Here is a 15,980-nt window from a genome sequence, read left to right as displayed (position 1 = left end):
CATAAGGACATCTCAGAAATATAAGGTGTCATCCTAATTTTTGCATTGTATGTTGGATTAAGAAATGTTATTCTGTAGGGTGGGATTTTAAATATGAACTATTTTTTGTATACGAACAGATGCATACGTTTATATGCATAAATACACATATCTATATTCTAGATACATGCACATTTATATACATTTAACCTTTAAATATCTCTTTGCTTCCCTGCTTTACTGCATGTAAATACATACTTACATGTACAAACACACATTCAAACATATACCATGTCTGTACATTATGTGTAACTAGAAGAGTAATGAAGACAAGGGAGATAACTTGTTTTCAGAGAATGAGTAAGAAATTAAGTGACAGCACAAATATGACATAGAGGACCAGACCTTTGTGTGTATAATAAAAATCAAAAAGGTTTGCTAGAACAAATAAGACTGGAGTCCAAGCACCATGGCAAGTATTGCTCAACCGCAGGGTGCAGGGAAAACAAAATATGAGCTTAAACCCATCCACCATTTCTGAGTCTATGTTGCTGTATCTTCTCTCATCAGTCATAGTAGTTATGGATTTCTCTGTATCCCGGTGGCCACCGACTGCAAGGGGAGTCAAGGAGGATTCTCTAAATGCTTTATTTGTTGGCCTTAGAGAGGGTAGCGGGAAAGGAACGTTGCTGGTGGACTATGAGCCTTTCTTTATAACCAGTGGCCAGTTATGCTAACAGGCAGTTTATCACCATTAGAAAAACATTATATCTGCTACACCACTCCAGGATGTGACCTACAGAACTAGAGGAATGTTTTTCTGATCATTTTCAGTATATCAGAAGTGTAAATGCATTTGAGTAGGTTTTTTATATTTCACATATTATTCACTCACTTTTTACACGTGTAACTTATTCACTCACTTTTTACACGCGTAACTCAACACCAGTGCTATATAACTACTGTCTGAACTAGATTGCTGCAGTTCTGCCTGAGACTGTTGCAGTTTTTTGTAATAGACTTGCAGTTTTGAAGCATGTTTAGATGCTGTTTGCACCTTTAGAGAGTGGAGAGGCGATGTAGCTCAGTGGCAGCAGAAGCACTTAAGTATGTGCTTATCATAGAGAACAACAATGCAAAAACCCTGAAATGCTGTCTGTTAATTTATATTACATACAGCTTAAACATGGGGGCCACTGCCTAAAACGTGTCTGGAATGAAAATGTGTGCACATTTACTGATGCATAACCAGTTTCAGAAAACAAGCTGTACTGAAAATGAAGAAAGGTAAAGTGCATGCATCTATCACTATCAAAACCTTGTTTACAGACAAAGAGGAAGCACACCTCGCTTAATAAGTAGAGCCAAGAATTAATTGTTAATATAATTGAAATATTAGATCTAATCATTATTAGCCCAGATATAATTGTTACAGAAAAAGAAGGAATAATAGTTCAGTTAGAATTGTTCTACATACACTTCTCACTTCATCCCCCTTCCCTCGTGTTTTGGGGTCTTAAGACTGATGGTTTCTTCTTGGGTAGAATTCCATGGCATTTGTCCACCACGTGGAGTACTTCACCAGGAGGAATGTGATTTCAATGGTTTCTTCTTGCCAAGTCTAGGGTCCACTTCAGGACAATTTCGTATGTTTAGTGACACACTTTTACATCTTCCTCATTTTTCACTAATTCGGAGCTCCATGCTATTTGCAAACTCAATATATAATGTGTCTTTTATGTAGATTAGCTTCTTTATTCTCTCTTTACCCTTTTAATATTTTTTCACCAGCTCCATATCTCCATTTCCTTTACTAACCTTGAGCAAGTTGTTTATACGCTCAAGGCTTCCAGTCACAAGATTGTGCCACATCTCTTACTGCGTCGTGTCAGTACTTCAGTATTTTGCATCCTGTGTCTTCACTTTTAAGGGCCTCTATATTTATACCAGGCTTTCATTTCTCTTCTTTATGCCTTCACGTTAAAAACACACATACCTCATTCTATGCTGAGCAACTGCTTGTTACGGCTATCAATATAAAATTGTGGTTGTAAAACACAAAGATTAACAAAAGCAAAACAAATATTAACCATAGGCTTCTGATCTGTTGCCTCAAGGGGATGTTGGCTCATTATGATCCGAGCAAGACATAAGATCAAATTTTGCAAAGCATCACTTAAAATTGTCGTTACTGGAGTCTGTGTTATAAAGAAAAAGAGGATAGTATAGATAATTTTACATCCCTTCAGATGCTGGGAAATCTGAGTTGTGTGGTATGAAATGGATTCCAACCAGGAGCCATCCAGAGGGACCTGGACATGCTTGAGAAGTGGCTTCATGCTAATCTCATTGGTTTCAACAAGGCTGAATGCAAGGTCCTGCCTCCGGGTCAGGGGTATCTCCAACAGCAGTACAGGTTGGGGGATGAAAGGACTGAGAACGTCCTTGCCGAGAATGACATGGGGATATTTGTGGATGAAAAGCTGAACATGAGCCAACAGTGTATGATCGCAGCCCAGAAGGCCAGCTGCATCCTGGGCTGCATTAAAAGAGTTGTGGCCAGCAGAGTGAGGGATGTGGGTCCCCTCCTCTACTCTGACGAGACCCCACCTGGAGTACTGTGTCCATCTCTGGAGCTCTCAGTACAGGAAAGAACTAGATCTGTTGGAGTGCATCCAGAGGAAGACCACAAAAATTATCCAATGGCTGGAGCACATCCCATACGAGGACAGGCTGAGAGAGTTGAACTTGTTCAACGAAGAGAAGAGAAGAGAAGAGAAGAGAAGAGAAGAGAAGAGAAGAGAAGAGAAGAGAAGAGAAGAGAAGAGAAGAGAAGAGAAGAGAAGAGAAGAGAAGAGAAGAGAAGGCTGTGAGGCAGCCTTCCAGTACTTAAAGGGGGCCCACAGGGAAACTGGGGAAGGGCAGTGTCACCATAGGTAGAGGGATAATGGTTTTAAGCTGAAAGACGTTAGACTTAAATTAGATATTAGGAAGAAGTTTTTCATAATGAGGGTGGTGAAACAGTGGAACAGGTTGCCCAGGCGGATGGTAGACACGGCATCCCTGTAAACATTCAAGGTCAAGTGGGACAGGGCTCTGAGCAACCTGACCTGACTGACCTGAAGATGTCCCTGCTCACCACAGGGGACTTGGACTAGACAACCTTTAAAAGTCCCTTCCAACCTACACTACTCTATGATTCTATGATTCTATTAGGGTTTTGTACTATCCAATATAATGATGTTCACATGATAACTTCTTCACGCACTTCTAAATAAATGCAAGGACAAGCAGGTGGTGTGTTAGCTGAGTAGGGGCTGTCCAGATGCTCCTCTGCAATTCTCTGGCTGTGCTTCTCCTGCACCCGCTCATGTTAACTGTTGTGTGGATACTGCTGTGTGGATCACTAACTCCTCGCTGTTCAGTGGTCTTCCCGTCAGAATCACTAGACCTGGCTTTTTAGGCTAACTGCTATCACCACTAAACCAAGTGAAACAAAGCTGCAAGCCAGTAAAAGTTGAGCTTGACCAGTTTTCTCAGTCCCCAAACCCAGTAAACTCAGTACAAAGTTATGGCCTGTTACTAACAACAGCAATACTGTATTTCAGAGCTACAATATTATAAATTAAACAATATAAAAATTATTATTGTTCTAAGTAGTTGTCTTATGATTGAACTTGGGTTTACAACTGAGATAGGGACACCACCATTTGTATTTATAGAGCAAAATTTGGTTTTATGGTTAAGTGGATCAACATCTACAAAGACTAAAGGAACAACTCTTGCCTGAAGTTTGAAAACTGCTTTTTAAAAATACCGATGAATATATTTGTTTCTAAGCATTAGTGAAATGATCAAAATAAGATTAAGTATAGCACAATGAGCCTGAAGAGTTTGCGTCAAGTATATACCTCAATTCCCTTCCCCAAAAAGGCTTAAATTCTTAGGGCAAGTTGGGATGTAATAACACAATGAAAAGGCAGAGGAGAGAAAAGATATTGTTTAAAGCTGAATTAATGTATATACAAAGATTATGCATATAATGTAGCAAAAAAATATTGAAAGGATAAAAAAGTTTGGTATGTAGGGTTGTACAAAATAACTTGTTTTGTAAAATAATTGAAGAAAAAAAAATAGCCTATCAAAGATATCAAATACCTAGCAATAACTCAGAATGACCCCTGAATGAGAAAAGTGATATGGAAAACTATAAAAGGAAGAATCATAATGATGTCAAGTCAGGAGCACATGTAAAAAAATATCATGACCATCTCTACTTTACACGAGGCATGGTCATGCAACTAAAAAATCAGCATCTTTATTGCTGCAGCTCAGAAGGAGATAGACGTAGATTATTTCAGAAGTCTACCATGAGATTCATAATGACTTAAATCTACTTTGAGGGCAGTTTTTTCTGTGTTCAAGTATGAAATCATGCAAGCATTAGGATAATACTTCAACTCTTACATATTACCTCTTCCCTTCTTTTCTTCACTGTATTTTTAATAAGGATTGAATGAAACTGTTAATTTTTCAAAATATTTTATTTCAAATTTAAGCAACAAGCAACAGAAAATTGCAAACAAGTACTATGAACAGAAAGAGAAGGAAATGCTCTTCTTTCGCACATCAGCCTACAACAGCCTAAGTCTTTCTGATTTTAATTCAATAACGGTTTAGTGCAAAACAAAATTCTGGAACAGACACTGAGGGGGTCAAATCAGTGCTCAAAGCAGAACTGATTTTTAATTCAGATCAGGTTGTTCAGAACCTTCTCAAATTTCAGATATACCTAAGGGTAGTTTGGCAATGTTCCCAGGCAACTTGTTCCAGTTTTTGATTGCCCTTGTGGTGAAAAAATTTTCCTTAATACTACCTGGAATTTACCTTTCTGCAACGTCCATGACCTTCTGCTCTTTCACAGTGTTCAAGAAGAATCTAGCTCTGTCCTTTCCTTAGCCACCTGTTAGGTAGTTGAAGACAGCATTAGATCATCCCTTAGTCTTCTCTTCTTCAAGCTGAGCAAAGTCAACTTCCTGGGCTTTTGCTCATAGATGCTCTTTAATCATTTTCGTATACCTCTGGTGGAGAACTTTCTTGTACAGGGAGATGCAAAACTGGACACAGTTCTCCACATGCAGTCTCAGAGCCAAATAGATAGATATAATAATTTCCTTTGACCAAGTACCTGCACTTTGCCGATGTGGCCTAGTATACACTTATCCTTCATGACTCCAAGGGCACATTGCTCACTCCTGTTCAAGCTGCAGTCACCTGTTCTTCCCTTTCTCTTTTTGCTTTGATCTCCAATCCTCCCCTAGGAAAACTCGTTTAAGGTTCTAGTTCCTAGATTAGCAAGGCTGTTGGCACATATGAGCTCACTCTTCTTCCCTGGTTCCCGTCCCTTTCCAGTAGTCCTTGTTCCTGAACAACATAACCAGGGTGATAAAAACATGCCCATAACAGCTTCTCCATCTCTTAGTTGACACCCTGATGCAGTATGACTTGTTTGTGTCCTCCTCCAACCCCTTCACCTGGTGGTTCAGCAGCTCTGCTAGAGCATACCTTCCCAAGGTATCTCTCCCAAGAATTAGGGAGGAAGAGTCAAGATTTCCTGAAGCCTTAAACATGGATAATTTTGCATTCCCTCTTTTTTGGGTCAAGGCCTCTGACGTGACAGAGATAGTTGTTCCAGTCAGTGCTGAAGATGAGGTCGTGCAAGGTGTCCCCATACTCATTGCAGTGAAAGACTTGCATGCCAACTGCCGTGTTAAGTGATAAGGCTCTGTTTGCATACCCTGCTTGCTAGCACTGCTGGTCACTGATGCTCTCTAGGTGTTAGTTAAATCAGATCACAATTTCCATATGGATAATCCCTCTGCTTTGTTATTTTTTTGTTTCCAGACTACAACATGCTGCCAGCATCTATCCTGAATATTCTGCACATTTTTTCTCTTCACCGTGTTCCCAACAACAAATCCATAGGCAGTGATGAAAGCAGAGATAGTTATCACGGCTTCAGCAATGCTCTCTCTTGGTTTCTACTTCTAGCTTTGGAAATTTGTGTCCCCCTTCGCTGTGCAGCCGCTTTTTTTGTGCACAGAAATGCATATCTAAACTGCATATGTGACTTTAAATAAGGCAATTATGTGCCTACTTTTGCTACTGTCTAATAGTATTATATACAGCTTCCTCAACTGCGTAGGAGCTACGTTATCTCAAGTTTATTTGATTGATCCAGACTGCAGACTGTAAAATAAATCTCTTCATTGGAATTGCGAAAAACAGAAGAATGAGAAAGACAAACTTTCACAAGAAAAGACTTTTCCACACCTGACAATATTTCATATGCTAAAATAACTACTTAATCTACTGGCTGATTTTGTTACTTTATTGGATTTTATTGACCTATCCTCTGTCTCCACTGGTATTAATTCTCTTAAGCATAATTTTTAAAGTCTTTGAGACAGGAAATCAGCTCTGAGCTCATTCTTTGCACAACAGGGCAACGGGTACTGATATATGATTGGTGCTTTTATGAAATGCTGTCTACTCCGTGTTTCACAGAATTATATAATTGTAGAATCTCTACATTGGAAAAGACCTTTGAGCTCATTGAGCCCAACCATACCTCTCCGCTACTAAATCATATCCCTAAGCACCTCATCCACCCATCTATTAAACCCCTCCAGGGATGGGGACTCCACCACCTCCCTGGGCAGCCTCTGCCAGTGCCTGAGAATCCTTCCAGTGAAGAATTTTTTTCCTAATGTCTAACCTGCCCCCCTCCCCGATGAAACTTGAGGCCTCTCATCCTAAATCTCATCACATCCAGAGGAAGGAATCTAGAATATCACTATGCTGAACTGATTTTTTTTTTTCTCGTTATTTTTTGCATGTTCTTTTAAAATTAAAGTCATTGGGAAGAGATGAGGAGTTCTACTCGAGGGTAGGGATGCGTGAGATTGTGAGGTGTGACACAGAAGGAAGGAATAAGAACGAAGTCAGCAAAACTGAGAGTTTGGGAAACTCCGGTGAGGAGAGCAGGGAGTAGCAGACAGGGCCAGACCTTTCATGATGACTGACAGAAATATCTACTAGGGACAGTATTAGAGATCGCTGAAAGTCATTGAAAGTGCCACACAGGGAAACAGTGGTCAAAATCAGATTTTCATGTAAATCTGTCTCATTTCTATTCTGTCTTACTCACATTTTTATTTTTCCAGTGAAAAGTGAATTATTCTAATTTACATTTTAATAAAAGATGCCTTTTTGAGTGCAAAAGCTATTGTGGTGTTCTATGGAGAGTGCACCAAGAGGAAGATGTTCAGAGACATTCTCTTCAAACTCCGACTAACATATGACCTTGTCGTGACACTATGGTACCATCACAGGAAACCTTCTTTAAATTTATTTGGATGTCACTGAAAAAATGTTTCTGTCAGAATCTGAATACAGGTGTGTATTTATCTCTCCTCTGTATATTAATCTCTCCCTTGAACTGAAAGCAGGACTAGCTTGAACACTTCTGTTCTGTCTGCTTAGACACTGTAGGAAGACACGTAACTACTTCATGTTTCTTGCTACTACCTTGAAAATAGAGATGTTTGCAGTCCAGACTAAGCTGTTTTTCTGCTGTTCTGTGTATTTCTTAGCTATTTTGGATGATCGAATAGTGGAATTTCAAGAAGCATTGTGGTAACAAAATGCTTTTAAAATTTATCTTATTTTCCCTGGAACAAAGATCTATGCTGATTTGATAAGCTGCATTTCCATTTCTTCTTGATCTTGAATTCTCCAGAAAGATAGACTGAAAATAAGTGAAGCATATTCCTTTCAAGCTTTTTTTTGGCCTTTTTGACAAACATACGATTGCTCCCCAATCCCCGATGTGGCAGAGATCCACAATACCTTTTTGCAAGCAGAGCAAAATGTGCTTCCAGAGTGAACACCTTGGCTTCCCACTTCCTCTCTTACACATTACCATGACTTCTCCAGTGATCTTTTCCTTTTTCACCCTCTTCTTCCAGTTCCAAAGACTAAAGGACACTCATCCATTTCCATGCTGAAGTGACCATACACAATCTTTTTATCTTTTTTAAACAGCCATAGGTTTCCTCCCTCATGATTCTCTATGGAAGGTTATTGTTAATTCCGGCATGTTTTAGTTTGTGATTTTTTTCCGATACAACTTCTCACACTTCAGAAGTCTTTGCTACATCTCATACTGGATGTTACAGCAACATTTTCCTGCTTTCTGCTTATATAAAATACTTGCCTCTTCAAAAATATCAGTTAAGAGATATTTTTTAAAAAAATCACTCATGGTTGTCTTATTATATCATTATAAAAATCATATTTTTTTTCCCTGAAATCAATTTAAAGCAGTCTGAATAAAGTTAAATTTCACCTGTAGAGGAACTCCTGTTCACTACATTTTCTACTGCTACAGCATAGTTGAATGTTAAGAGAACAAATGCCAAAATTAATATAAATATACTGTTTTCTGCACAATCAGTTCCTCATTTTTTTTAATATTTTCCTGGTAGATCCTTGTTTTCTGAAACCACTTCTATTCTACTTTTTCAGTTTTCTCTCCTTTCGATTTCTTTGCTTCTCAGGAGGGTTCACTCTTTACCTTCTAGACAGCCAAGCTTAAAGAATCAGTATGGCAAAGTTATTTGTTGTTTTATCTATCCCATGATGCGTGCTATCCTCCCTGCAGCTCAGGCTTTTAAATTAATTCCTGACTTCTCTCTCAGTTTTCACATGCTGCTGCAAGGCAAGAGGATGAGGGAGCATATAGTCTGCAGGCTGTATGTCTGAGAATTATTTGTAACTTGCTAACAGAAAATTTAGGATAGTGCTTTGTTTTTTTGTAAATGGTGACAAATTCCAGTCTTTTGACAGTGTAAATCCAACTCTATTATGTGCCTAAACCGAGATCAGACTCTTTCCTAGTATTTCTTAGTGTGGGCGTTCTACAGTCTCTTTGGGTTTCAGGTTAGATTTTAGTATGCAACTGATGAAGAAAAAAAAACCCTCTGTATCCCAGAAAAGCTGTAGAAGAAATTCTTGGAAAATAAATCCCTCTCCATTCAGCCCATAGACTGAAAAGATTCTTTGTATGCCTAATGCTGATCCAAGTCTTTTTGCAAGGCAGACGTCTGTGGATGCCCTGGAAGTGGTAAAGTGTACCCCAATCTAAAAGATGGACAAAGTGCACGACTAAGCTCTTGTTCTTATAGGCGGAAAAGCACTGGTACAGAAAATTTCTACTAACACTGGAAAGTGTTAAACAGCTCTCTCAGCAAGGTGACTAAGCAAACTTTAGCGTTGAAGCCCTGCGTGTACCCTCTCTGAGTGGAAGGTTAACTCACTCAGTGGAGAATTACTCATTAAGAGATGGATTACACAGGGCAGAGTGCCACCAGGCAAGTGCCCATGTCTTGCAGCATTAGCTTATTTCTTTCATTTCCAGATTCCATTTGCAAAAGAGCATTCCAGTTAATAAGTGTAACACCCTCTTGGAATGTCTCTTTTCATGGAATCATAGAACCATAGAATCACCAGGTTGGAAAAGACTTCTTGGATCATCGAGTCCAACTATTCCTGTCAACCACTAAACCATGTCCCCGAGCACCTCATCTACCCATCTTTTGAACACTTCCAGGGAAGGTGACTCCACCCCCTCCCTGGGCAGCCTCTGCCAGTCCCGATGACCCTTTCTGTGCAATTTTTTCCTGATGTCCAGCCTGAACCTCCCCTGGCGGAGCTTCAGGCCATTCCCTCTTGTCCTGTCCCCTGTCACTTGGGAGAAGAGCCCAGCTCCCTCCTCTCCACAACCTCCTTTCAAGTAGCTCTAGAGAGGAATAAGGTCTCCCCTCAGCCTCCTCTTCTCAAGACTAAACAACCCCAGCTCTCTCAGCCGCTCCTCGTCAGACTTGTTCTCCAGCCCCTCACCAGCTTCGTTGCTCTTCTCTGGACACGCTCCAGAGCCTCAACATCCTTCTTGTGGTGAGGGGCCCAGAACTGAACACAGGATTCGAGGTGCCATCTCAGCATTGCCGAGTACAGAGGGAGAATATCCTCCCTGGACCTGCTGGTCACACTGTTTCTGATCCAAGCCAAGATGCCATTGGCCTTCTTGGCCACCTGGGCACACTGCTCGCTCATGTTCAGTCGCTGTCAACCAACACCCCCAAGTCTTTCTCCTCCAGGCACTTTCCAGCCACTCTTCCCCCAGTCTGTAGCGCTGCATAGGGTTGTTGTGCCCCAAGTGCAGGACCCGGCATTTGGCCTTGTTAAATCTCATCCCATTGGTCTCAGCCCAGCGGTCCAGCCTGTTCAGATCCCTTTGCAGAGCCTCCCTACCCTCCAGCAAATCCACACTTCCACCCAGCTTAGTGTCATCTGCAAACTTCTGTAGGGTACATCATCTTTTTAAAACACTGGATACATTCCCCTGTCTTCAAGTTGACGCACAAGCATATTCCCATTAATTTTGGTGAAGGAGACAGAAATGTTGCAGTGAATAAGCAGTTCCCCTTTCCAATCACAAAATAACAGCAGCAGATAAATAATACCTTTCATGTGCCTGAGATGTGAACTCCAATGAAAAAAGGCCCTACAGGCTCTCTTGGAGATGGTAAAAAACTCAAGCCAGGCTGAGAATACAAAATAAGCCTGAAAGCTGCCAATATTTAAATTAACAGAATCCAGAGGTGCGTTTTTATTGTTTTGTTTATTAATATGAGAGAGGACAATCAGTGAGAAAAATGCCATTGTAAAATCAGAACAAAAATAGCACATTTAAGAGCTTGCTTTTTTTTTCTCTGTGTTTCTTCATTGAGTTTAATTAAACTCTCCATAGCCTGATGAGCAAACTTCCAATTAAGCTCTTGTGATAAAAGAGTAAACATATAAAATAACTGCCTTCATGGTTAAGCACAATTGAAATCTAGATATTCTAGTAAAAGGTAGTGCTGTGGAAGAACGGGTGTATGGTTTTTAAAGTTGTGATTTTAAAACTGGTATATTCAGAATTAAACATCTATATTAGTGGAATCAAAAGTAAAGGTAGTAAGATGATATTTTTCATTTTTATAGGACTTTAGTTCTTACGGTTTCATTATGCAACAAGTTGTTGATATTAGCAACATTTTCCAGATGAGTTGAGTTGAAGGGTCAGTCAGCTCACTCTCACACAAAATTCTGTACAAGAGGTGTCAGAGGTGTGAGATAAGAAGTAAAAGGCATGAAGAAATACAGAAAACACCCGGTAATTTATTGTTTCAAACAAGGTCAGGGAGCTATAGACTCAACAGCCCTCACCCAGCTACTAGAAATGAGACACTCTAGGGGGATGCCACTTTACCTCAGAACGGCGTGGCCATCCTTTGCTGTTATTAGTTGGCTACATCCATGTATTCAGCTTCTGGGAGAAACATTATGAACTGATTTCAAAGGGAGGAAAAAAAAGAAAACCTTCTGTGACAAAATGAAAATTAGTATCTGATATTGATTGCAGGAATCATGACACTTTGGAGAAGAAGAAGTTTTGAGAAATCTCTTCCAGATGGTAGATAAGCCCAGGACCTCAATTGGCTTCATGAGGTGATAAGAAAATGTATTTCAGACTTCAGTGTTTGTGTAATGCATATGTCGATATTTTAATAAAATGCAACATGACTCCAGAGAGTAGGTGTACTAATGCACATATATCCATAATTCCATCCTCCTGAAAAAACTTCATTGCCTTGGAAGATGGGAACTATTTCAGCAGTTTCTGCCAACAGAGATTTTATCTGCAGTATTGTTTGCATTCACAGTTATCTGATTGTGGTCAGATGCTAAGAATAATATTGTGGGAAGGACAGATGACCTTCCAAGACTCACATTCGTGTAGAGGTTTCTGTTGGTTGATCACAGGCATGGTCTTTGTTACCTTTCTGCTTTCGCTCCAATTTTTTCTTTGTGTTGTACATTTTTATGAGATACTGAAATGCTATATATGACTTTAAGTAACACCATAACAACCTGAACCTTGCCATGTCCATTCATTTTCATCTCTAGCAGTGATCTCATCCTCTCCAGATTGTGGTCTGTGAGGAAACTGCTGTATATGATGGTAAAAAGACATACGATATAATAGCTATTAAAGTTAAGTATTAAATGTTACCAAATTTCAAATAATATGTAATGATAGAGACTTAATAAGAAATTATATTACATTTAGAATATGAAATACCTGAATATTTGAATATTTAAATATATTTGTTTTCTGACTCATCTCTTAATCCAGAGTTCTCTGATTAAATGGAAATAAAACCAACAGATTTATATGGTGCTCTATCATTGAAAAAGACCAGTTCTTTTATAATGATACTGTTTCATATTGATTACAGAAGTATAGCTTACTGAAAATCTTCAAACTAAAATGTTTATTCACAATTTTAAAAACAAACAAAAGGTCTACTTTATTGTGCTGATTTGTATGGGGTTCTGCGTCCTCACTTTTTCCCGGCTTCCACAAATTTTTGTTTATATTTGCTATACTTCTGCTCCTGTACAATGCACCTTCAGAACAAGTCTGGAAAGTCAGGTTTGATGCAAACTGTACTGAAGTTAGTAGAGTATCACCCATTCCTTGAGAAGCTTTTGATACTGACTTAAAATAAATACTTACAGAATAGAAGTTACATTACTGGCTTGGAAAAGTCACTGAATATGCACTTCCTTTATGTGAATTTCTAGTCAGTTAACTGATAATGGCAGTTGATGTAGTTGTTCATTCAGTTTAAGAGGTCATTAAGTGGCCTAGACTTCCTTTCCTTGGGCCTTTACAATCAAATCAAGTCTGGGCCTTGGAGAATGTTCATTATAAGTGTTTTAGATTGGACCAGAGAACAACTTTGAAGTGAATTTCCCAGTCATCTCCACTTGCTCTGCTTTGGTTCCCATTGCAAACTGCCTTGGGACACATGAAGTGGATTCTTTCAGGATGAAACTAAACTCAGAATGCACTTTAGTAACAAAGTTAATGCTCTTCTGGATAAAATCATCATTCAGTTTATGAGGGCCAACCTAGAACAAGTTCAAAGTAGAAAAACCCTGAAAACACACTGCCAAGCCCACCAGTTACTTTACGCTACATATCCATTCTTATTCATTGGTGCTGTTGCTCATGTAGACATTGCCTCAGTGTTTTCTGTGGGATGATAAATTATTCATAGCTGAGACTGCTAAGAAACTGGTTGCCAGTAAGGGTCTTTTTTGCTTATTTTATGTCGCATATGTGATTCAGGATGTGCTAGGAAGCCCCATGCTAAATAGTTCCTATCGAGTTATACATTTGTTTCCTCTAAAATTTTGTGAACAAAAACAACCAACCAAACCAATAAAAAAAAAAAATAAAAAACAAAGAAGCTACTTTAGACCAACGAGAGTTCAGAAGACCATCGGTACTTGATTTCCTATATTGTTTCCAAACAGCAGTAAAAGCTTATTTATAGGAAAGTTGATGAAAAAGCTCTTGTGCAGTTACAATGTGGCAGTACATCATATTAATGAACTATGTGACTTGCACTTCACATCCTGGAGTGCTGTGCCTGTCTCAGAGTAAAAGAAACAGTGGCATATTGGAGCAAGCCCAGCTAAGGACCACTAAGGTAATGACAGATTTTGGAACATCTGACACACAAGGAGAGGCTGAAAGCTCTAGTACCATTCAGCCTTGAGAAGAGAAGGACCAGAGGGATCTTATGAATATAAATACTGATGATGGGGGTGGGGGAAGTGGGCAATGAGCATAAACAGAAACACAGGAGATGCCCTTTGAACATAACACTTTTTTTTTTAATGTGGGAATGGTTGAAAACACAAACAGGTTTTTCAGAGAAATTCTGGGATCTCTGTTCTTGGAGATATTAAAAATGTGACGGTACTCAGCCCTGAATAAGTTGCTCTGACTGACCCTGTTTTGAGCAGGTATATTGAACTAGAAGATCTCCAGATGTCCCTACCAACCTCAGACATTCTGTGATTCTCTAGTTTGAGAGAATTAAGTAACTTGTAACTTAATAAAGTTAAACGCTGCAACTATTCAGTTCCTGCAATTGCACATCTTCGAGTCTGTGCTGTTGTACTTGTTTAGGATCTGTGTGGAGAAGTCAGTTAAAATGACAAGGTCACTATCTTTCCCAATATAACACAAAGCCTTTTGGTATTTAAAGTGTATTGTCATTCTTTATTTTCTTGTCAGGTTTTCATGCCTGCTAAATGTGGCCTAGAGACAGGCTGTAAAAGAGAGTGTGTTAACAGAAAATCGCACCTGAGTGGCTTTTATTTTTCAGGTTTCTCAAAATATGACTGAAATTTTGCAAAATACAAGATTATTTTTATCCTGACTGACAAGAAAGTGAGACTCAAATATGTTATAAACACTGCAAAAATCTGTCTCATGAACATTCTTGTTTGTTAGAAGTTTTGCTAAAATATTGCTGCAGCATATGTATAATAAAGATGCCCAAAATGATGTACCAGCTCTATATCAGTGTTTTTTTAAAGAGGGAAAGAAATTATTAAATAGTAAAATTTTCATGAACATTCAGCTAAATACAATAGCTATTAAATTAAGTGTAATGAATTGTGTGGAGCTGTTAATTGTCTAAAATGCCAAAATATGTTTTAGTGATCTGAAATGAGCAATGGAGAGATGCTGCCATCATAGAGTACAGTGATCCAGAATTTACGTGTATAAACTGGAGAGGGGAAGATTTAGACTGGACATAAGGAGGAATTTCTTCACTATGAGAGTTGTGAGGCCCTGGCCCAGGTTGCCCAGGGAAGCTGTGGCTGCCCCATCCCTGGAGGTGTTCCAGGCCAGGTTGGATGGGCCTTGGGCAGCCTGAGCCAGTGGGAGGTGTCCCTGTCTATGGCAGAGGGGTTGGAACAGGGTCAACTTTAAGGTCCCTTCCAACTCAAACTATTCTATGATTCTATGATTCTATGATTCTATGATTCTATGATTCTCTACAGCAGTTACTTGCTGGCAAAACTCTTAATTTTTCTTTATTATCTTTCAGTTTTAATACAATAGTAAAGAATATTTCCAAGGAAAGGAAAAGGAGAAATAATATAGACATACAGGAAGAACCTGATTTCTCTTTTAATTTTCTCTGAGTCAAACAAATATGATTGCTTATGTGATTAAAACAGGCAATGAACACTAGGTCTAGTACATGGAGCTGCTACAGGAGAAACTTGTCAGTTATGCTGGAAGATCTCTTTTCCTAATGGATTTCATTCTTTCTTAGGTTAGATTTCTTAGATACTGCACACCCACTGGTGCGAGTTATCCTACAATTAATAAGGAACTTATCTAGCTAGGGATAAGCCAGTATAGTTGTTTCCAAGAAAGCAGTATTTCTGTCTCACTTCATCTCCACTCATTAATTATAAATATAATAAACCACAAACTTAGCATGTCTTCTGAATTGCAGGTAACTATACTGTCTGGATATGCATTTTCTTCAATATGACAGGTAGGGCATAAGTTGTCTGGTAGTTTTCAATTGACGAGTACCTATTTGTTTGTCATGTAGTGCACACAGAAGGTAGAAGGCTGCCCTTCATTGTCCATCTACTCATAGACCAGACAGAGCATGATCAGCATTCTGGTCACACCTCAACCATATGCCTGCCCCAAAGATAAAACCCACTGTTTGTAAAAGAAATAAAGTTGTTTCTATGACCACATCAGTTTTTGTACATCTGATGGCTGTGACAACAGTATTTTAACTGCCTACAGAGACTGTAATTTTTAGAAAGTATGGGAGCAGATTAGAGCCAGGACAGAGCATCACTTTGTAACTAAACAATACTTACACTTTGCATAAAGCAAGATAGAGCTTTCAAATAAGAAGAAAGTCTTAAGTCCACTTAGCCAGACTGGTCATTCATGCAAACTCAAACTAGAACTGATCACTTTTGCATGTCTA

This window comes from Cuculus canorus, chromosome 3 (assembly GCF_017976375.1).
Source record: "Cuculus canorus isolate bCucCan1 chromosome 3, bCucCan1.pri, whole genome shotgun sequence".
NCBI lineage: Eukaryota > Metazoa > Chordata > Aves > Cuculiformes > Cuculidae > Cuculus > Cuculus canorus.
This window is presented reverse-complemented; position numbering follows the sequence as displayed.